The following is a 22,646-nucleotide window of genomic DNA, read 5'->3' as shown; positions in this document are numbered from 1 at the left end:
TAGGGAAAAAAGGGCGGAAAATGCAGTGTTGGCGAGGAGCTGGAGTTCCCGGCCTGTGACCTGGGCCGCGTGCTGGACACAGGCCCTGTTTGCCGAGGGGCGCCTCCGTGTCCCGCCAGAGGTGTGCACACGGGTGCACCGACTGCAGCCGCCGGGATCCTCACGGCTGCACCTGGGATGGGCCTCGGGGGAGAACCCAGAAGGCCTCCCGCGGCAAACCGCGAGCAGATCTCACAGACCCTCCAATGACCTGCAGGCAGCAATGGAAGCAGCTAGACGTCAAAGTACGTGTTAAGTCCCGGTCAAAATTCCTCAGGCTTTGAGAAAGTATAAAGACAAATGCTAGCCAGAAAACAAAGGACCTGGTCCTGGGGCAGGTCTGCAATGGGAAGTGTCCTTGCTGGACCTAATAGCCAGGGGCATCTTCAAAGTGAGCATTTGGGAAATAAAACCACTCATTGTTTTCATTGAATCCACATGGTCTGTAGATGGGCAGGTTAACGGGAAATTGAGACAAGGGGCAACCCGTGGAGGTACTTGTTTCTGGATTGACATAAGTCATTTGGGAAAAAGTCTATAAGCAGACTGCAGTGGGGTCCAGTGATCGGCTACTGTGGCTGGAGGTGAGATTATCTTAGGAAAAAACATTCTTAAAGTTAACTTTCTTTTTTTTTTTTGTATAGTACTGGGGATCGAACTCAGGACTTTGCACTTGTGAGGCAGGCGTGGTGCCACTGAGCTAAATCCGTGGCCCTCAAAGTTAGCTTTTTAAGTCATTAAATGATTGCTTGATTCTAGTACCTTCACTGATCCAGCAAAAAATGTGCACTGCTCCTTACTAGTTTTTTCACCTCCTCACTCTAATGAAGATCGTGAGTTACAGCTGAGTGGGAAGGACAATATGAAAGGAAAGTTACAAAATACACTTTTTTTATCGGACCGAATTTCCTTAGATCACTAAATTTCCCAGGCTGAGCTTGAACTTTCAGTCCCTCTGCCTTATTCTTCAAAGTGGTGGCATCATCTACCTGTGCCACCATAGCTAGCTGGAAAATATTTTGAAGGAAGAAGTTCTTGAAAATTTGACTTCTTAGACTACAGGTCTCATACACGTGGATGAATATGTGCATGTCAGAGAAGAACTAATAAACTACAATTTTGGTGTCAGGTCTTGTGTCTAGATGTCCCCCCAAAGCCTCATGCAGTAATAGGCGAGGCTTCTTGGAGGTGGTTAGGTCTAGAGTTTATAATGCTGGGGTTGAGCAGGTGTGGTTACTCAGCCCACTGACTGGAGTGACATAGTTCTCCTGTGGATAATGGAAAGGTCCACCCTCAGTTATGTAGCCTGGATAGAATATAAGGGACAGAAAGGGGGCTTCTGTCTTCATCACTTACTGCTTTGCTCCTTGCTGTCTTCTACCTGCCATGAACTGTTTCTCCTCTGGCCTTGGAGCCAGCCAACTGTGAACTGAAACCTCTCCAAACTAAGCTACAATAAATCTTTCCTCCTTTAACTTTGGGTGTCAGATATTTTTGCCTCAGCAATGAGAAAATTAACCAAGATTATTGGTCTACTCAGAAATGGTGTTATAGTCTTTGGAATCAAATCATACTGGAAAAATTTGTCTAATACTTACTAGTTAGAAATCAGATCCAATTCTTAAAAGTTACTTGACCCTGGATCTTAGTGTCCTCATCTATAATAAGGAACAATCCACCTTACACAGTCATTTTTCTATTTTAAAAATATTTATGATGCCAAATACTGTCCTAAGAAATGGCTATTTAATAATAGGCATAAGGAACATGGTTTATGTCCTCTTGGAACTTACAGTCTAGAGAGGAAGACGAAAAAAATTATATAAATATATACATAAACCTGTTACGTAAGTGCACTAGACATAAGAAAAAAGTAGGTGGTATGGTGGATGTGTAAAAGGGGGGCTGATTTAAATTGAACTCATAGAGAAGGTCTTTCTATCCAAGCGAGGTTTACGCTGTTTTCCAAAGGATAAGTGAGCTAGCAACCTTAGGTAAAGTTAGGCAGATAAAGATTTTAAATGGAGAAAACAGCAGCAGATATAATGGCCTGAGGTAGGAAACAAATTTAATGTCTTTGAAAGGGACCTAGAGGGAAGGGGACCAAGAGATGGAAGGAGGAGAGAAGGAAGGGAACGAGGGAGAGAGGAAAGGGAAAGAGGAAGAGAATAATGTGTGTGTACACGTACCAAACCTGTACAATGAATATAATCACATTCACTGCAGACGTACTAATAATTTTTTAAGTGAGGGACCTAGTATGCAGGAGTGAGGTGAAAGGTAGTACGAAAAGAAGTATTGAGGGAGATGAGGGCCATATCATGAAGACCTTGTGGGTTACATTAAACAATTTTGAGCCAGGCGTGGTGGAACACGCCTGTAATCCCAGCACTCGGGAGGCTGAGGCAGGAGGAGGATCACTCTGAGTTGGAGACCAGCCTGGACTACATAGTTCCAGGTCAGTCTCAACTACATAGTGAGACCCTGTCTCAAAAAAACAAAACAAAACAAAAAAACCAACCATTCTGATTATATAGGTATTGAGAATCCACTAAAGGACCTTTAGTGCAAGGATAAAAATATCCACTGAATGGTTTTAAAAGATTTCTTAGGCTGCTGTCTAGGGATAGCACAGAGTGGAGGAAAATGGGGGAACAGTGGAAGGACAGACTGGGGAACAAACGAGTGATGTAGAAATGTGGATGCATTTGTTTTTTGTTTGTTTGGTTGGTTGGTTGGTTTTCTGAGACAGGGTCTCACTATGTAGTTGAGACTGACCTGGAACCCACTATGTGGCCCAGGCTGGTCTCGAACTCACAGCAAATCCTCCTGCCTTGGCCTCCCAAGTGCTGGGATTTCGGGTGTGCACCACCACGCTCAGCTGGATGCATTTGATTTTAACTTTGGAGGTAGAATCTATGGGACTTGGCTATGGAGCAGGAATGAGTTAAAATGTCAAGAATGACTCAGATTGTGGATAGTGGTCAGTAAGTGTCTTACTCCATTTTTCTGTTGCTATAACGAGACAACCAATAATTTCCAAAGAATAGTTCATTTTACTCATAGTTCTGGAGGCTGGGAAATCCAACAGCATGGTGCTGGTGTCTGCAAATGGTGAGAGCCTTCTCAGCATCATAACATGGCAGAGGCCATCAACCAGTGAGGCAGCATTCACTCAACAGAGTGATCACTGTTACAGAAAAGTCACTCCCCAAATAGCCCATTAATCCGCTAGCAAGAGTCCATTTATGCTAGCTCTGTCCTCATGGTCACATATTTTTTTCTTTTGGTACCGGGGATCGAACTTGGGTCCTTGCGCCTGCAAGGCAGGCGGTGGAACCGCTGAAGTAAATCCCCGGCCCCCCCCCCCCCTTTTTTTGGTTTTTTGAAACAGGATCTCACTATGTAGTTGAAATTGACCTGGAATTCACTATGTACCCTACGCTGGTCTCGAACTCACAGCGATCCTCCTGCCTCAGCCTCCTGAGTGCTGGGATTACAGGCGTGCGCCACCATGCCCGGCTTGGTCACATATTTCTTAACACTACTGTATCGGGACCAAGCTCCCAATACATATTTGGAGGACACATTCAAACCATAGCAGTTAGCAACTGTTCATAAGCAGTGCATGCAAATCAAGGCATAGTCTATTCATTCCAGACTCCTGTTTGTTTTGTCCCCAATGATTCTTGTCCCGCTCGGGCTAATCTATACTAGCATGTACACTTCTAGACTCCTTACTAATATAAAGAAATAATTAGAAAAAATTTACATATGTTTCTCAGATAGTGCATGTATTTGCTTTTGTTGAAAGTCTTAGTGTCCTAAGAGACCCCCTCTAACTGAAAAAACCGACTGTTAGGGCAGCTCTCTGGCTTTTGAAGATGCCACTGATGGGTACAAGAATGCATCCTGTACATCTATTGGGACATTTACTTATATATCACCTCAATGATCTGGTAGTTAATGCAATTTCAAGATTTTATTGGGCCAGGGATTTAGCTCAGTGGTACCACCTGCCTTGTAAGTGCAAGGTCCCAAGTTTGATTTCCAGTACCAAAAAAAAAAAAAAGTTTATTCACGTCAAGGGTGGCAATTCATTCCTGTAATCCTAGGGAGGCAGAGGCAGGAGAATTACAAGTTTGAGCTCAGGCAATTTAGTGACTAGAAAGTTTTCTCAAAATAAAAAATGAAAGGGTTGGGGATGTAGCTCACTGTGAATATCCTGCAATCAACCCCCAGTACTGAATTCAAACTAATCCAGTTGTCTGTTCCTTGGATTTGAAATTATTATATCAGGTACAAAGGTTAGTATGGCCTTCGTTATGGCACTAGCCAAATACTTGATGCCCATGACAAAATTATTGTTTTTTTTCAAGTTTAGTCTTCTCTAAATTAATCAGTGATTGAGTTTTAAAATTGAGTTGCCGTCAACCTGAGGAACAAACAGAAATGGATTGGGATTGAGGAGTAGTTGGAATAACTGGGAATTGATTCAAAGATGAAGCACACATGATAAGGATATATTGATGATTTGTGAGGTACAGTAGAAATCCTGGGTAGAAAGGAACTGAAATATGTCCTGTGTGCATCAGTCTAAGTTATTGGGCTCTTGCTGTGAACTCAGGCTTTGGAGCCAGAATGCCTGGATTTAAATTTCCGCTCTTATTTACTAGCTGTTAACTTAGATAAGTTGTTACATTTCTCTATGATGCGCTTTCATCTGTAAGCTGGAGCTAATGGTAGAACTCCTTACAGTCGTTACTTGACATTAATGAGTTATCACATGCAAAAGCCATGAAAGAGTTAAGTCTTCGAATAATTGTAGCAGCAGCAGCAGTAATAGCAGTAGTGCTCGGAAGCCACTAGCAATGGAATGTATTATCTCCACATTTACACCTCTCCAGCTGGTGAAGTACCAGTGATGTCTTTTCCCCTCTGATTGCTTCATCTTTGCAGTTCTGTGGTATCTAGGCATGGATTGTTTTCCCTACAGTGTTTGGTGTGGAACTTCAATTGTGTCTTTCTCAGCCATTTACCTTCATATATCTCTAACCCATTTCTACTTTCTTTTTCTGTTACTCTTATTAGGAGAAACTGATTCTGAATGCCCCGTATTTCATATTTTTAACTTATGGACTTTGTTGTGTGTAATAACTAATCTTCTAGTTCACTAATTTCTTCTCCATTTATTCCTAGTCTGATTTAAAAGTTATCCATTGAGGGCTCAAGATGTAGTTTAGTGAGAGAATACTTGCCTAGCATGCGTGAGGCCCTGTGTTTGAACCATAGCGCAGCAAAAGAAAAAAATTTTTATACGTTGAGTTTGTAATTTAAATAACTACCTTTTAAAATTACCAGATGTTCTGTTGTATAAAATCTGTTCTGTTTTCCTGTCTTCAAGTCATTTATTTTGCTTTTAATCTTTGTTGCGTTGCTGTATCAGTCAGTGTTTACTAGAGAAACAGAAATAACCCAAGGTACACACATACATAATAATTTACAAGATTGGCTTACCATAGCCACCCACAGAGTTGGATGTGGAGGAGTGCAGGGGATCTGTCTGCACACTGGAGAACAGAGGATTGGCTGAAGGTCTGGAGATCCCTCGGAGTCCGTGTCAGGAGGCTGATGGATCAGCAGTGGAAGGCTGAGGAGTCTGTCTCTGTGGGAGCCATGAGATGCTGTCCGGGGGAGGGGAGGGCTGGAGCCCCTCTGCAGGCACAGGGCAGATCCGTCTTTCATCTCCCCTTGTGCCATCCAGGCCGCAAGCCACCCCAAGGTGGGTCTGTTACACCCTAGGGTGAGGAATTGCGGAGCCAATTTAGTTGAGCTTCTCTTACTCAATTTAACACAATCAATCAGCCATTACAATTACTTTCAGTGGGGCCAGGGATTTAGCTCAGTGGCGCTGCCTCCTGCCTCACAAATACAAGGTCCTGAGTTTGATCCCATACCCCAAAAAAAAAAAAAAAAAATTGCTGTCATTATTTTACTGCTTTCGAGATTGTTCTGTTATTTCTGGTTCTCTTTTTATTATTTTTGACGACTCTCCTTCACCATGCCTCTAGTGAGGTTTGTAATTTACGAGTGTAAACTCAGCTGCACTGTGGCAGTGTTTCCTGTAGGACTTCCATGTACCTAGACCCTGTATAATAGTTCGCTATCTGATTTTGACAATGTACTTTTGCCAAAGGAAGGATGTAGGAATATTCAGGGATCTGAGACCAGCATCTATGTTAAATTATCAGCTTGGAATTTCTATATCACATATGTAATATAAATTCAGATGCTATACTTAAGATACAGATTTGTGATTTTAAAGACTCCCAGGATCTTTTCTCCCCACTCAGAACCCCAAGGAATGCTAAACTTGCTTCTTGCTTCTCTGTCCCCCAGAACAGAAATTTTGTAACTCCTTCTTCACAGACCAGGTAGGTGGGTGGCTCTTTCAGTGTTGTGTCTTCATGATGGTGTCTCTCCTTCAGCTGCCTTTTTTATCCTTCTAGACCAGGCCAGCTCTTCATTCCCCGTGGGGGCATTAAAGATGCTGTGAGCCTCAGATGTGGTCCTTGCTGGCCTGTTGAGGCCCCTGGTAATATTCCTTTCTTTAAATATGTGTTCCTTTGTCACTTTTAAAGTTTATCCTACTGTGTGTATTTATCTAAGCAAATCAAACCTGTATATATATATATATAGTGGGAGGTTTAATATCAGCTTAGTTAACATTGTTACAGAAATGAGAAGTCTTGCGTTATATTTTATATCAAATTGATTCTGATCTGAGCCATCAATTGCCAGAATTGTGTCTGTCAGGAGTTTTCACAGTTTGAAAAACTTGGAAGAGAGTTCTGAAACTCACTTGTAAGCATCACTGAAATGTAAATTGCCTAAGTCCACTGAATCTATGTGAATAAATAGACATCCTTTATGCCAAGTTTTTGGTTATAGGTATCTTTCACCTCAGCCCTCAGGATCAGGAAGGTTAATGTTCTTACCTCCAGCACTTATGAGCTCAAGCACTGCCAGAGGCCCTACTCTCTTCTGCTAAAGCTGGGCACAGATTCCTTAGTCTTTAAAATATGCAATCTCTAGGAAGCTCATCTGAGCTGTTCACATCTAAGAATATAATGTTTGGTAAGAATGATTAGGACATTTGAAGATGTATGCATGATTTTTTTTTAGTGATCATAGTAATTAAGGTATGCTCTTGTTACTCAGTGCCTCGAAGCCATGAATTGCCAGTGAAACTTGCCAGAAAAGCCATTAGATTTTTTTCTTTTGAGAAGCATTGTCTGTTCCATCCACCTCTGAGTTGGTCTGACTTAATTTTCCTTGGAAGACTGTACCAAAAATGTTTTACTTCGTTACCAAGGAAAGTATATAAGCTCAGGCCTTTGAAAAAATACACTAGGTTTTCCTTCATGTGGTAGAAAGGGGGGAAGATTTCTTGATAAGTATTTGCTATCTCAGAAATTCACCCTGAATTCAAATAATAATGCAAAAGGGCCAGGGATTTAGCTCAGTGGTTCTGCCACCTGCCTTGCAAGTGCAAGGTCCCAAGTTCAATCCTGGATACAAAAATAAATAAATAAATAAATAAATAAATATTAATAATGTGAAAGACAACTGTTTCTATATATGACAGGTAAAGAGCTAAATTTTTAAATAATACAAACAGGTCTTATAAAATAAAAAGCAAAAAGGGTTACAAAAATGATATAAAATGAAAAATAATGTCCATTCCTCCATAGAACCTATCCAGTTCCTGCCCCACTCTTAAAGAGTAACATCTGTAGCTAGGGATTTAGCTCAGTGGTTCCGCTGCCTGCCTCGCAAGTGCAGCATCCTGAGTTCAAGCCCCAGTACCAAAAAATACAAAACAAAAAAAGAAGTAATATCTGTTAGTTTCTTATGTACTGTATTCCTCCAGAAAATTTTTCATGAATGATAGCAGTAATAGATTCTTTTTTCTGTGATAGTTAATATTAATTGTCAACTTGATTGGTTTGAGAGACACCTCAGAGATTAGTAAAGTACTGTTCTGGATGTGTCTTGGCGGGTCGTGGTTGGGGCCTCTTCCTCACTGATTCTTCTCTCATTCTGTTTCCCAGGTGCCCTGAAATGAGCAGCTTTCCTTTGCTGCACTCCTCTGCCATGATGTTTCTGCCTCATGGCTGGCTGGCCACTGCCTGACACCTCTGAGACTTTGAGCCAGGTAAGTACACCTTTTTTTCTTTGAGTTGTGTATGACAGGTATTTAGTCGCGGCAGTGCAAAGGTGAGTAATACAGCAAATGCTTACGTATCCATATAATGAGGGGTTATTTTTCTTTATATGAAGGATAGACTAAATTTCCTTCAAACAGCTGTAGATCTCTAATTGAAATGATTCCCTAGGAGGGATTGGTTAAGGGTAATTTAAGGTCTCCACGATGTGTCTGGATGCACAGAATCTTGATGATACATGTGAAAAATTGTACAGAGGCAAGGCTGGGGATTTAGCTGAGTGGTTCCACTGCCTGAATTGGAAGCTCAAGGTCCTGAGTTTCATCCCTGGAACCACCCCCCAAAAAATTGTACAGAGGAAAAAATAGTAAAATATCAAGATACAAAGATATTTTTCCTTGCATATACCTGACATATTAAACATTAAAGGATAGTGTCTAAAGTGTTTAAGTTTTTAATACAAGTGCTTTATAAATAGAGTACATTTCGTATTGTCATTGCACTAGCAGCATGATTCATGTTCTCTAGTACATAAGATTTTAAGGTCCAGACTACAAAAGTAAAAATTTTAACAGTTCTGCCAAATATTAAAACTAGACCCTTATCTCTCACCATGCATTAAATTAAAATCCAAGTGGATTCAAGATCTAAATATTAAAACAGAAACACTAAACTTGCTGGAAGATGAGTTAGGCAGAACTCTTGAAGATATTGGCATAGGAAAAGACTTTATGAACAAATCCTCGGTAGCACGGGAATTAGCAGAAAGAATCAGGATCTCATCTTATTAAAAAGCTTCTGCAGTGCAAAAGAAACCATCAACAGAACTAAGAGGCAACCTACAATGTTGGAAAAAATTTTTGCCAGCTGCTCCTCAGAAAAAGGACTATTATCTAGAATATATAAAGAACTCGAAACAACCAGCCCCCGCAAATATAAAGACCTGATTCAAAAATGGGCATCTGAAATGAACAGATATTTCTCAGACAAAGAAGTAAAAGCAGCAAGTAAATATATGAAAAAATGTTCCACATCACTGGTCATTCGAGAGATGCAGATGAAAATAACACTGAGATTCCACTTCACCCCATAAAGAATGGCTGCTATCAAGAAATCAGCCAATAACAAATGTTGGCACAGTTGTGGGGAGAAAGGAACCCTTCTCCATTGTTGGTGGGAGTGCAGACTGGTGCAACCACTGTGGAAATCAATATGGAGATACCTCAAAGAGCTGTGATTAGAGTTTCCATTTGGCCCAGCCATCCCTCTGCTGGGCATCTTTCCAAAAGAATTTAAAAAGTCATATCACAGTGTTATATGCACACCTATGTTTATAGTGGCACAGTTTGTAATAGCTAGAACTTGGAAACAGCCCATTTGCCCATCAGTTGGAGACTGGATAAAGAAGATGTGGTTTTTCTATAAAATGGAATACTACTCAGCTATAAATAATGAGAAATTAGATTCATTCATAGGAAAATGGATACATATTGAGGATATACTCCTAAGTGAAATAAATGAGTCACACATGTGTAAATACTGAATAGTTTCTCTGGTGTGAAAAAATATAATAGAACATAAGATCCTAATTAGATAATTGACAATGTGAAATAGGAAGAAAGGGCTAAAGATGTAGGGAAAGTGGGAAGGGTAGGGGAAAGGGAATAAGGGAAAAGAAAAAAATATGACAAAATGAAAAAAATGGAAATAAAGTGTTGGTAAATGGGGAGGGGCGGAGGGGGTGAAGGGAGGGCAGGGACAAGGGGAAAAATGAGAACCAAGACCTGTCATGTAAAGGTACAAGATCCCAGCAATGAATGTGACTGTACTGTATCCCTAAAATGTACCAATAAACTCAATTAAAAAATTGTAACAGTTAACTCAGAGTTATTAATTTTATAGATCGAAGAATAATTTTAGTAATGAGTGTCTGATATTTTTAACTTAATTTGGGTGATGGTGGCTGAATTCATTTGGAACAAATAGGAGTTTATACAAAACCAGGAGAAGAAAATAAGATGTAGGACTGGATTCATGAAATTCAAAGACAGTTGTGCTCAATGCAAATACAGTGTCACTTTAGTGCCTGTGTTAAGCAAAATAATGCTTCATGAACCACTACCACAAAAAAAAAATCACATCTTATCCCCAAAACCAGTAATTAAATTGCCTTGCATGGCAAAGAGGATCCTTTTTTTTGGGGGGGGGGTTTGAGACAGCGTCTCACTATGTAGTTGAGACTGACCTGGAACTCACTATGTAGCCCAGGCTGGTCTTGAACTCACAGCGATCCTCTTGCCTCAGCCTCCTGAGTACTGGGATTACAGGCATGAGCCACCACGCCTGCCTGTGCTATCATTTCTTTTCTTTCTTTTTTTTTTTTTTTTTGGTACCAGGGATTGAACTTGGGTCTTTGTGCTTGCAAGGCAGGCCACCAAACCACTGAGCTAAATCCCCAGCCCTATGCTATCATTTCTATAAATAGATTTATTCACACTCTTTACTGTTGTCTGATTTTCCACTTATTCTAATCAATCCTAGACTAGTCTTCTTTGCATCATCTTGTGGTGGCTATATCCATGTTCTTGTTTTCTTGTTATTGTTAAGGTATCTCTTAGTAACTGGTCACCAATACGTACTCTATTTTCTAGTTCTGACACTGTGTTCTCAAATTGATCTTCTGCCATCCATACTTTCAATAGAATTGTTTTTCTCTTGAATTTCTGAACGGTACACTTTCATGGACTCTAATTCTTTGCTAACCTGATCTTCCATGTTTTATTCCACTTTGTTTAGCTCAGGTAGCTTTTATTAGTGTCTTTTCTGAATTTGCTCACTGTTTTGCTAATGTCCTTTATCTGTTTAGTTGTATCTTTTTGGAGTGTCTTATTGATCTGGGTTGTTGTTTTTGTTATTTATGTTGTCAAAGCTTCACATTTATTAAAGATAGAAAAAAACAGAAGGGTGGTGGGAAATGTAGAGTGAGCTTGGGCCAAGTAAAAAGAGAGGGAAAAATAAAAATACACCCTATAGCATAGGGTGGGCTACCATGAAGAGACACAATGTCCAATGATGTATTTTTTAATCTCCTCTGTTACCTTTTCAAATAATTTAGCTATGTGATCAATTTCCTATCCTTCAGTAGCCCATGGATCAGCTTTGGGGAAGTTAAAAGTTTTGGGCAGCATTTTGTTACCTTGTCTTCTTGTGTTTCTATTTTTTGTTTTGTTTTGTGCTTTGATGTGTTGATTATAGTGAGAGACTTTGTAGCTAGTATGGAGACCTCTTTATTTAGTGTGTGCTTTTTAGTGATGTACTGTATGCATGGCTAACTATAGGCCTTTGCCTCTGTCTCACTATCTAACCACCTCCATTTATTTGGGAGGGGAGGCTGCAGTGTATTTGGTCTAGCACCCAGTTCTATGGGAATGGGCCATGATATTTTTAATGATAAGAAAGCAATCCAGATTTTGATGTACAGAACAAACCACTTAATAGCAACTATGTTACCTTGGCAATAACAATAAGATCAGCAACAATAATAGCATCAAAGGCAACTTGGATACTGACATACCCTAAGAACCAGTTATGTGCCACCTTAACCATAGAAAAGAGATCTATAATTAAAGTGTGAACACTAAGAGAAACCAAATATTTACCTACAGTAAATGTCTACTGAATGCAATAACTAAACCTTCTCCAACAACAGAAAAATATTAAACAATAGTAGCATGTGGTTATCTAAAGAGTCATAAAGCTTTATCATTACACTAGCAAAGATAGAAGGGGTATAAAATTGGAGGATGAAAAAATAAAATTTGAAAAATTAATCAGTGGAAATGAGGAGGAGAGACAGGTGAGATAAAGGATCCTATTGAGGAATAAAAGGAAAATAATAGCATAAGATAAAAGTAACAAAAAGTAACAAATAAGAAAGGAATAAAGAAAATCAGAGAGCAAAATAAGAAAAATAGGAAGAAAAAGTTAAAAGGAGAAAAGAAAACAAAAGAACAACAACAAAAAAGGGGAAAAGACCCCCCTAGGAAAAAACCAATGCAAGAAAATAAAAATAAAAGCTGAATAAAAAAATTACTCTGTATTGCTAAATTTTTATTTATTTGTTTATTTATTGGTACTGGGAATTGAACTTGGGCCTTGTGCTTGCAAAGCAGGCCACAGAAGCACTGAGCCAAATCCCCAGCCCTTCCTCTGTATTTCTGAATGAATGGTTCGTTTCCAGGAAGTTCAGTCTTGGAATCCATGATTTTCTCCATCTAGATTTACAGTCTGTGAATTTTGTAGGGTCCCCTGTCCAGCTCCTGAGGCATCTTCTGTCTTTTCCTCACTGTGTAGCCCAGGCTGGCCTCAAGCTCATGGTTATCCTCCTGTCTCAGCCTCGCAAGTGCTGGGATTACAAAGGTACACCACCACGACGGGCAATGAAGATTTCATTCTAGTATTTATAAACAAAAATTCCAAAGAAATTTCCTCTTGTGAGAATATGTTAATAAGCTCTAATAAAGCATTAAATTTTATATGCAAGCAAAACAAAATGCTATAATAGTGTTAAATGTAACTCTGAGAAAATAACTAGAAGAGAAAAAACTTGGGTTTTTTTGTTTGTTGTTGTTTTTTTGTTTTTTTTTTTGGTACCAGGGATCAAACTTAGTACCTTGCACTTGCAAGGCAGGCAGTGGAACCTCTGAGCTAAATCCCTGGCCCAAAACTGAGTAGAACTAGTGAGCCAAGTAAACGCTGTGTCCTCGATGCATGTGTAGGCCTGGCTCATGAATGAACATGAGATTACTTCTGAAATCTGAGGGGGATCATGAGATTAAAGAAAAATCAAGACTCTGGGTACAATTATATGAGCCATTCAACCTCTGAGAAATTGGAATTTAACAACAACAAAAATACTGAATCCATTACAGATCCCAGTAGTCAGAGTAACACCCGGGAGGAATTAAGGGATACACACAAAATCTTTGGTTATAAAGATTGTCTGTGCTCATGATGCATAACCAGCTGTACCCAAGTGTATGTACGTGTGACTGAACAGCAGCTGCTGAGAGGCAGTACCCAAGCACCAAGCAACTTCACGCTGAAATGAGAGTACAAGTAGTTTGACACTGAGCCAGTCTCATTAAATTACAAATCAATTTTCAAATTCATTTTGCTATCCATGGAGAAACATAAATTGCACCCATTAACTTGCCTAATTGACCTTAGCCAGCAGTAGTAGCTCCAGCCTGTATTCTTCTGTCTTTCATTTAGTAGCCACTTGAGAAAGGGGAGTAATCTTTTGAAAGGTACTTTTCAATGGGTTAGTGATTTCCATTCAGTCTCCTCAAGATGTTACTTGACAATAACAGAATTAATTGAACAGTGCATATGTCAATTTGTTCTGTGCCTTTTCCTTCTGGGGAGTTCTTCATTCTTTCGCCTTTGAAAACATGTTAATATGCTGGGGAAACAGAGTCAGTTAGCAGTGAGCAATCATCAACAATAACTATGAGAATATATGAACTTTAAAGGTGGAATATGATGCCACAAAGTTAAAAACAATTGTCCTCTATGGTACCTGCCTCACAAGTGCAAGGACCTGAGTTTGTTTTGTTTTTTTGGTACCAGGGATTGAACTCGGGTCCTTGTGCTTGCAAGGCAGGCCACCGAACCACTGAGCTAAATCCCCGGCCCAAGGACCTGAGTTTGATCCCTGGTACAAAAAAAAAAAAAATTGTCCTCTGAAAATTGTTTGTAGCTTAGATGTGACATGCTTGAATGTTAGGAAAATTTTGCAAGGAGTGAAAATCGAAGTAAGCTTTTTATTTCCTCCCCTGCTTCTGCAGTTTGCTCAGCAATTTTTCCTTATTATGAAAATTAGTTGAGCTGAGGAAAAAAGAAGCTCTGTTCTGGTTGGATGGGTTGTTTAGGAGCTTGGGCTTAGATTGAGCAGAAGAACAGCACAAAGCTGTCTGGAAAGAAGTGCGCCCTGGCCAGGGACACTGCAGCTGGCCCTGAGTTTGAGGGCCTCATCTGACGGAGGCCCAACAAAGGCTGTCCTGCAGAGGGCTGGTGTCTCTCTGGACTCATGTGGGCCCCGCCTGCTGCTGGGAAGACCCAAGTTGGAAAGTCTGTCTTGCCTGTTGTAGCGAAAGCTCCACTGTGGATTGTTCACTCGTGGCTTGGGGCGCCAGTCCTGAAAGGTGAAGGATGCTGTTGAACGGTGTATTCCTGTGTGCCTGGGTACTGTGCCAGACAGTTGAGTTCCCCGACTGACTTGCTTTTGTTGCTGTTTTTTTTGCTGGGGTTTGCAGGCATTAGACGAGTTCTCTACCACTGAGCTATATCTCTAGCCCTGTAAAAAATGTTATGTTGGGCTGGGGATTTAGGTCAGTGGTTCCACTGTCTGCCTTGTAAGTGCAAGGACCCAAGTTGAATCCCTAGTACCAAAAAAAAAGTTATATTGAGAAAGGGTCTTGCACAATTGCTCTGTTGGCCTCAAACTTGAGATCCCCTTGCTTCAGCCTGGTGAGTAGCTGGAACCATAGGTATGTACTACCATGCCTGGCCCTGGTTTGTTTTTTCACTCCTGAGCTGACTTGCCATTTTTGCTCCATACAGTAGACCTTTCTCTCTTTGAAGAAAATCATCCAGACTTCCTTCTTGTGGACATCATCCTTTTTTTCTTATCAGAATGAACATTGGACTGGAGATGTAGCTCAGTGGTGCTGCTGCCTGCCTCACAAGCGCAAGGTCCTGAGGTCAATCCCAGTACTAACCCCGCCAAAAAGCAAGAACAGAATGAACACTGCTGGCTTTCCTGGAGCGTACACCATTCATGTTATTATACTGCTTATCCATTTTCCTTCTAAAATTCAATGACAAACTTCCTTCCAATTGTACCTCTCCTATGAGGAAGTCCGTAATTAACTCCACTGCTTGTTTGTTTGGTGTGTGAGTGAGTGAGTGAGGGTGTGTGTGTGTGTGTGTGTGTGTGTGTGTGTGTGTGTGTAGCTGGGGATTGAACCCGGGGCCCCATATTGCTAAGCACACACTTCACCACCAAACTACATCCCCAGACTGACCCCGTCGTACTGTGTTGCCTTGAACTCAAGATCCTTCTGTCTCAGCCTCCCAAAGTAGCTGAGGTTTCAGGTGTGCACCATTGTGCCTGGCTTAATTCCATTGTTTACTAATTATTCCCTACTTCTGAATTACTGCATGGCTTGATTCACCTAATCAAGCAATCCTAACCTGGCTCCTACAGTTGCCCCACATTAATCTTTAGCTTTTACAACTCCATGCCTTGCCCCATTGATGAGGACCATGACTTTTCTTTTTGAGGAGACACGTCACAACATAACACCAACTATATATATTCCTTCCTGAGTGCTATTCAGACTTAATAATCATCTCTTCTCCGGGGGCACATTTCTGTTTACCGCAGAGTGCACTTACTCATCACTTGAGTCTGCATTGAGCACTGCCCTTCCACTGTCTACAGGACATGCAGAGGTACAATTGGAAGGAAGTTTGTCATTGAATTTTAGAAGGAAAATGGATAAGCAGTATAATAATATCCCAAGAGCTGCATATTCTCAACCTTCTAGTTACGGAGGCTCATCATGTCCTGGGAGCCCTGCCACATGCTCCATAGTGTCACCAATCTATGAGGTAGTTACTGTGAGGACTCCCAAGAGCACACTGCAGACATACGTAGTAATGAATAGCACTGCTGGCCCTCCATGCAGCTCTCTTTGTACCTTTCAGTCCTCCAGCCCTTTGTGGTGGAGGCCTCACCTTGCCTTGTTGCCATGGCCACGATATTGAAGGAAATAAATGCATTATGTTTGGTAGTCAATAGAAACAGAATACATTAGCTCAGAAAATTTGGGGAGGACTTTGAAAGAAACAGACAAGGTGAAGGGGAGGAGGCTGCCCAAGGCTTACACTTCTGTGCCTCAGGAGTGCCAATGACCAGGACCAAAGCTGAAGCCAAGGCAAGAGGGTGGAGGTTCCCTCTTAGCACACTCTGAACACTGTCCTCAGCTGTCTGGGATTCAGGGTCACCTCCTCGGCTTGCGAGGAAAGGGACCTATGAATGAAGGAAACTAGTGAGGGGTGTGGCAACCTTTGAAATTAGGGTTGACTCGAGCTGTGGTTCAGTTAGCTCCAGTTAGAGAATGATTGCAGGAGTGGTTTTCCTGGGGTGTATCCCAGCGAAGGCGGAGACTGAGCTCAGGGCTCGGTCTGTAGGTCAGGAGATGTGTGAAACCCATGCACTTTAATGCTTCTTGTGTACATGGCTTTGGTAACAGGCTCCTGGGATGGTTTGGGTTAGTATAAGAAGGAACTGCAAAGTTGTTAGTCGGTGTGGCCAGGTCTGTTCCGTCTGGCACTGTGGGTATGCATAGGGCTGTGTCCACCCGTCTGCACTGTCAGGCACTGGACATAGGTTCCCACGGGGGTGGCTTGGGAAAGCAGTTCCCTTCTGCTGAGACAGTCCCTGGTGGCAGTGGGGATGGGGTGTGGAGGACAGAGACAGGGCAAGGGGAAGGAGCGACGTCTGAGCCATCACAAGCACGAATTCCTGCAGCTCAGGGCATCAGTACTTCTGTCCTGAATGCAGTCAGGAGGTGCACACAGCATCCCCACATCACACAAAAGTGGGCTGTGTCTCTCTAATCCTGGACCTTGGGCTGAGCCTTGTAACTTGCCTTCATTCACAGAATGAGGCAGAAGTCAGTAAACCAGTAGCCCTCAGGAGACCTTGCATATTTCCAATTTACTTCTTGAACAGGCTGGTTTCAGGAGGAAGAGGAAACTCATGTAGAATAGACTATGCTGGTCATCTGCCCAGCCAAGCTCATCTTATATCAGCCAACCCAGAAGATGACTTCTAGATGCTACAGAAATAAGGGCTTCCTTCTGTATGACATGGCTTTCTATGCATTGGAAGCAAGTCAGTACAACAGATTCCAACTCCCTGTCAGATCTGTTCTAATGCCCAGTGCTTCTGGCCCATAACCTACTTGTAACCTTGAACAATTTATTCACCCTTTATCTAGAAATAATAATATGTCATTAGCCGGGCATGGTGGCAACACGCCTGTGATCCCAGCACTTGGGAGGCTGAGGCAGGAGCATTGCTACAAGTGAAGACCAGCTTAGGCTACATAATGAGTTCAAGGCCAGTCTGAACTACACAGTGAGACCCTGTCTCAAAAAAAAAAAATTGTGGGTCAACAATGTGGTTATGAATTTAGTGTGAAATACAGCAACTTAGAAGCATTCAGTCACCCTGAGTTGTGGTCAAGATTCATATGCTTTTATCTCTAGGTGCAAAAAAGAGGGAACCTACAAGATATTGGTGGGCAGAGGGGAGTAACAAAAGGTGCATCCCTGGGGCCATGCTCCCATTCTGTAGCCTGCACTTATCTTGCCTCTGCCAGCCTTGTGTTTGGGGTCTGGGAGTAGAGGGGGGCAGATTTGGGCTCAGTGGTGAATTGGAATACCTGTCCTTCCAGGGCCTGGGCTTGAGTCGAAATTTTTATCAGGTGGAGGAGAGAGGAAAGGAAGGGATGTGCTGTGGTGCCACACTGGTCTTTTGCTGTAACTTCTGGGTTCTTTTAACTTTGCAGAAGATGCTGCTGTGCTGTGTCCAGCATAGCCTGAGGTGCTCTCACTGGAAGCCACTTTTAAACATTGCTGTAGGTGGAGAATTTTCCCTTGCTGAAATTCTACTGTCAAGTTTTGGCAGTGTTTGCTTTTCTTCTATTCCTTCTAAAGCCAAAAGAGAAAATGAAGTTCAGAAATAGTGTTACCCAAATGAAGAGACCCTCTGCTTTTCAACAACTCATTTGCATCAGAAAATTCATTCCCAGGTGAGCTTTCACTAGATGAGACAACACATATCCCGAGGCTTACAGGAAGAGAGTTCTTAAGTCCATACTTTATGTTTTATAACCAGTGGGTCTGAGCCCTGCTACCAAGGGAGTTCAGACTTTACAAATGTTTGTTCCGCTACCTCTGAAACTTGGCTATAACACTCTGTTCCTGGTGTTCAGCTATCTCATTTTAAACGTAAATGAAACTAAGTCCCATTCACTTCTCAAATTCCTAAAATGGCCACTTTTTGTTTTAAATAGTGCTGAAAAAAGAAGAGGAGAGAAAAGAGAAACACTGCGTTCCTGAAATATTACCAAAGACCACAGAAAGAAACCAAAAGCAACACATGGGAGAGAACCCTGCAAAGGGCTAAGGCAGGGCTTTTCGAATTTAAGCCAAAGCATGAGCAAAAGAGCAATTCCTGGGATATCCAGAAAATAACTAAGGATGAAAACAACTCATATTAGTGAGAGTTTACTGTGTACTGCCCTTCCTTTTTTTAGATGAGATATGACCCAAAAATACAGTGAGTATTTAAATTTCAAAAGTTTAGTATAGTAAAAGATACATTGCCATGAATCCTCAGAATACTCCCCTTGCTTCCAACACAGTTATCCCCCATTCTTGTCACTTTCTGAAGAGCTTCTGAAAGTCCTCTTTTATGAGCATCTTCATTTGTGCTGTTGTGGCTGCCACAATGTCCTGAATTGGTTCAAAATGTTGGCTTTTGTGTTCATTTTGCATTTGGGAGAGAAAGCTGGGTGAGGAGGCCCGGAGGTTATTCCAAGCATGGCATTCTGGTGGACAGAGTTGGCAGCACTCATCCTACTTTGTGCCATGTGGGGGATGCTGTGTGCACCTCCTGACTGCATTCGGAACAGAAGTACTGATGCCCTGAGCTGCAGGAATTCGTGCTTGTGACGGCTCAGACATCACTCCTTCCACTTCTCTTGTCTCTGTCCTCCACATCCCATCCCCACTGCCACCAGGGACTGTCTCAGCAGAAGGGAATCGCTTTGCCCAAGCCACCCCCGTGGACCTACCCCATGGTCAGATGGGAGGAGGGGTCTGGTCCTTGCTTTAATTCAAGACACCTCTCAAATGTTACCCCAGCTCCAGAGCATCCTGTGGGATTAGCTGGGCCTGGTTGCATCTACATCCCATTTTGCTTTCTGGCAATCTTGCTTCTCTTACTCCCTTTGAAAGGCTGTCCTCAAGAGCTCTACTCCACATATACAAATCAAAGGGCACAGCTACACTGTAGCAAAGAATCAAGACCAGTAATACAATCTATAACATTTCTGCATTTAACAGCTGGACTGAACTATGTTCCAGCCTACAGCAAAGACATATGGCAGAGCCATATGTAGATCTGTGTGTGTGTGTGTGTGTGTGTGTGTGTGTGTGTGTGTGTGTTGCTGGGGATTGACCCAGGACTTCTTTACTTCTGAGATATATTCTTAGTCCCTTTTATTTTTAAAATTTAGATAGAGTCTCACTAAGTTGCACATTCTGGCCTCAAACCTGTGATCCTCCTGTCTCAGCTTCCTGAGTAGGTGTGTTACTAGCTCTTTTTTTTTGGTACGGGAGATGGAGCTCCGGACCTTGCACTTGTGAGGCAGACAATGACACCTCTGAGCTAAATCCCTGGCCCTGTTACTAGAATCCAAAAGGATTCTTTCTAGGTTCTTGGTGTCCTGAACAAAGAATTGGACAAGACACAGAGAAAGTGGAGTAAGGACTTACATTTATTGAAAGTGAAAAAGTATGCTCTGAAGAGTGAGAGCCAGCTGGCATAATTAACAGATGACACCGACTTTCCCAGCCAACCTTGCCATGCCCTACTCTCCTGTGTCACTAGGGTGTTACCCAAACTCAAATGGGTGAAGGAGGGTGATTTTCTCAGCCTCATGCTAAATGTACTAGGTACATGAATGTTGAAAAAGAACAGCATGGATGTAATTAACAGGACCAATCCAGGACTGATCTTGAAGAAGAAATTTGGGCCATGTAGTGTTTCTTTTTCTAGTAGAACAGTAGGAACAGAAAAAGAATTAGATAATTTACTCTACTCAGGGACAGGGATTGATAACATAATTATAGCAGAAGGACAAGTCAGCAGGAAAGTGAGGGTTCTAATGGAATATTGCTTATGTGACTGTTCATGTATTCCAGGGATGCAAGCCAGGCCAAGAAGTAGATTGGAACATTGGTGGTTGAGGTATTGAGGTTCCAGTAGGAGGAAGAAACAGGCTTTCATTAGTAACAGATTCATTGAACACTGATTTGCAAGTCATATTTATATTCATTTTCTTTATCCTTTCCTAGGAAGTTTGACATCCTCCACTGTGAGTTGTATTTATCAATCCAGGTCCAACAAACATCCTTACATTTTTTTTCTGGTATCAGGGATTGAACTTTGGACCTTGAGTTTGTGAGGCAGGTGTAGCAGCACTGAGCTAAATCCTGGCCCTCAGTCTTACTTTTTAAAGACAGGATTTAATACAAGGAAGTAGGTGCATAGCAGGTGATAAAGCTAAGAAGATCAAAGCAGGACAGTGAGGCATCCCTGAAATTATCAGGAGGAGGAAGCTGCTACCATGTCTGAAGCTTAAGGGACAAACAGATCCAGGTCACCACGCAGAAGCTAGAAGAACAGCAGGCCTTGCAGCAAAAGCTGGCTCCATCGTAAAGATAGTCACTGCCAGAGACACTGTCTGAAATAGAGAGAAAGGGCAGAAATATACTGGTTTCTCCCTGTCTGCCCTGCATACTAGCCTCCTGCTGGCCAAGTGATTCTCCATGATACAGAACAGGGCTAAGGAGGACAGGAAATAGATCCATCGTAAAACAGGACAACACCTCCATGCACCCAATGAAAGTATCTTCTTCCATCTGTGTGTCCCTCATCCCTGCTCCTGCCTTGGCCAGCAGCCTCCCTCGACACCTGGCTTCCAGCTGGGGCATTCACAGGAGATTGGGAGGTGAGAGGAGAGCTCAGGGTACTTCTCCCTGCCTCCTGCTTTGGAGCCCTCCGTCCACGATCATGTGCATGGGTTCTCCTCCCTCCTGAGGTCTCCTTTCTTCCATTGCTGGTCTCTGGGTGTGTCAGAAGCCCTTGCTGATTCCCTTGGTCCTGGCCACACCTGGCAGCAGTGTGTTGATTAGTCTCTTCACTTGGAGTATTTGGGTCCACTTCTGTTTCCACCCAGATCCCAGGCTGATGCTTGGACCTACTGCATTCTTTTCCAGACTCTTTCCAAGTATCCTGTTTTCCCTGTGGCCATATTAGCAGTGTGACATAGTCAAAGAATGCTGGCCTATGTGGCAGATGTGCGTGGTTCTATTTCTGATTCAGTCACCTATTGGCTGAACTCCTGGTTAAGAAAAATTAAGTACCTCCTGAACTTCAGTTTTCTTGCTGATAAATTAGGAAGTGGGAAAAATGATGCATTTCAGTTGAATGATATTAAAAACTCTGCACCTGACCCATGTATTCTAGGCCTCATCAGCCTGTTTCCTGAAACAAAGTCTCACAAAACAAGGCCTTGTTTTTACATCCTATTTTTTTGTACAGTGTGGATCCTTTCTATTTGACTGAAAGAAATTAATTCCCTTCAAATTGTTTCTAGAAGTTTCCAAAGAAGTGTCCTTTCTAACCAGTCTTTCTTTCTAGTTGTCAGGGATTTCTGCCATTATTTTTCTCCTGTCCCAGCTCCCTCTTGTCTCACTTCTGCTTTGAAGGCCACTTGCTGAGGCTTTGCCAAGGCTAAACTTTTTCCAGGGTCACTGCCCATCATGCATGCACAGCCCATGCCAAGGATGCTGACTCTTAATGCTCCCAACCAGTCTGGGGTTTGGAAAGCCTAGTTCTGAGGAATGGAGGGGGCATGGTCTTCCTTGGCTCTGAGCCCTCAGAATCTGGAATATGCTTGACTTGTGCCCAGAGCCTCTCGGCTAATTTCATATGAAAACAAAGCAACACACAGAGGTTCTAGTTTTGCTTCCACCTCTTTTTCAAAGGAGGTCGTGGCCAGAAACAGAAGGGAAACAGATGCTTTGTCATCGGTTCCATCCTTCTCTCTCCCCAGTCCACCCTCCCCAACCTCAACCCTCCTCCTCTTCCGTTTGCCATGCTAAAGCTTCCATAAAAACAACCTCTGTGGACAGAGCTGGGTGGTCAGCAAGGAAGGTAGGCACTGTGGCTAGAGGCCAGTCCAGGGCAGACAAATGATTCCCAGGGCAAACCTGGTGTGCAGTGGCTTCATAATATGCTTTCATCACTGTAAATGGGAAAGCCAGCTTCCTGCCATTCACTTGCTTTATCTAAGTTTTTTTCAGAGTCTCAGTATTTTGCTCAGGCTAGCTAGTCTCAAACTCGTGTATTCAAAAGATTTTTCCACTTCAGCCTTCCAACTGGCTGTGACTACAGGCATGTGCCACCACATTTGACCGGATATGATTTAATATATAATATAAAAAGCATAC

General features: G+C 42.2%; 1 long non-coding RNA gene across 1 annotated transcript in view; it reads left to right on the top strand.

Annotated features, from left to right (window-relative positions):
* LOC104857815 overlaps positions 1 to 22,646 on the top strand; it is a 43,957-nt gene continuing 21,311 nt past the window's right edge. The window contains exons 1-3 of the long non-coding RNA XR_004514483.1: positions 1 to 284; positions 6,549 to 6,634; positions 8,154 to 8,257. This is a non-coding gene — a long non-coding RNA (uncharacterized LOC104857815). The remainder of the gene's footprint in view (positions 285 to 6,548; positions 6,635 to 8,153; positions 8,258 to 22,646) is intronic.

This window comes from Fukomys damarensis, unplaced genomic scaffold (genome assembly GCF_012274545.1).
Source record: "Fukomys damarensis isolate Sample0158 unplaced genomic scaffold, DMR_v1.0_HiC HiC_scaffold_27, whole genome shotgun sequence".
Taxonomy (NCBI): Eukaryota; Metazoa; Chordata; class Mammalia; order Rodentia; family Bathyergidae; genus Fukomys; species Fukomys damarensis.
The sequence above is the reverse complement of the archived record's forward strand: the minus strand, read 5'-3'. Positions and strand labels throughout refer to the sequence as shown.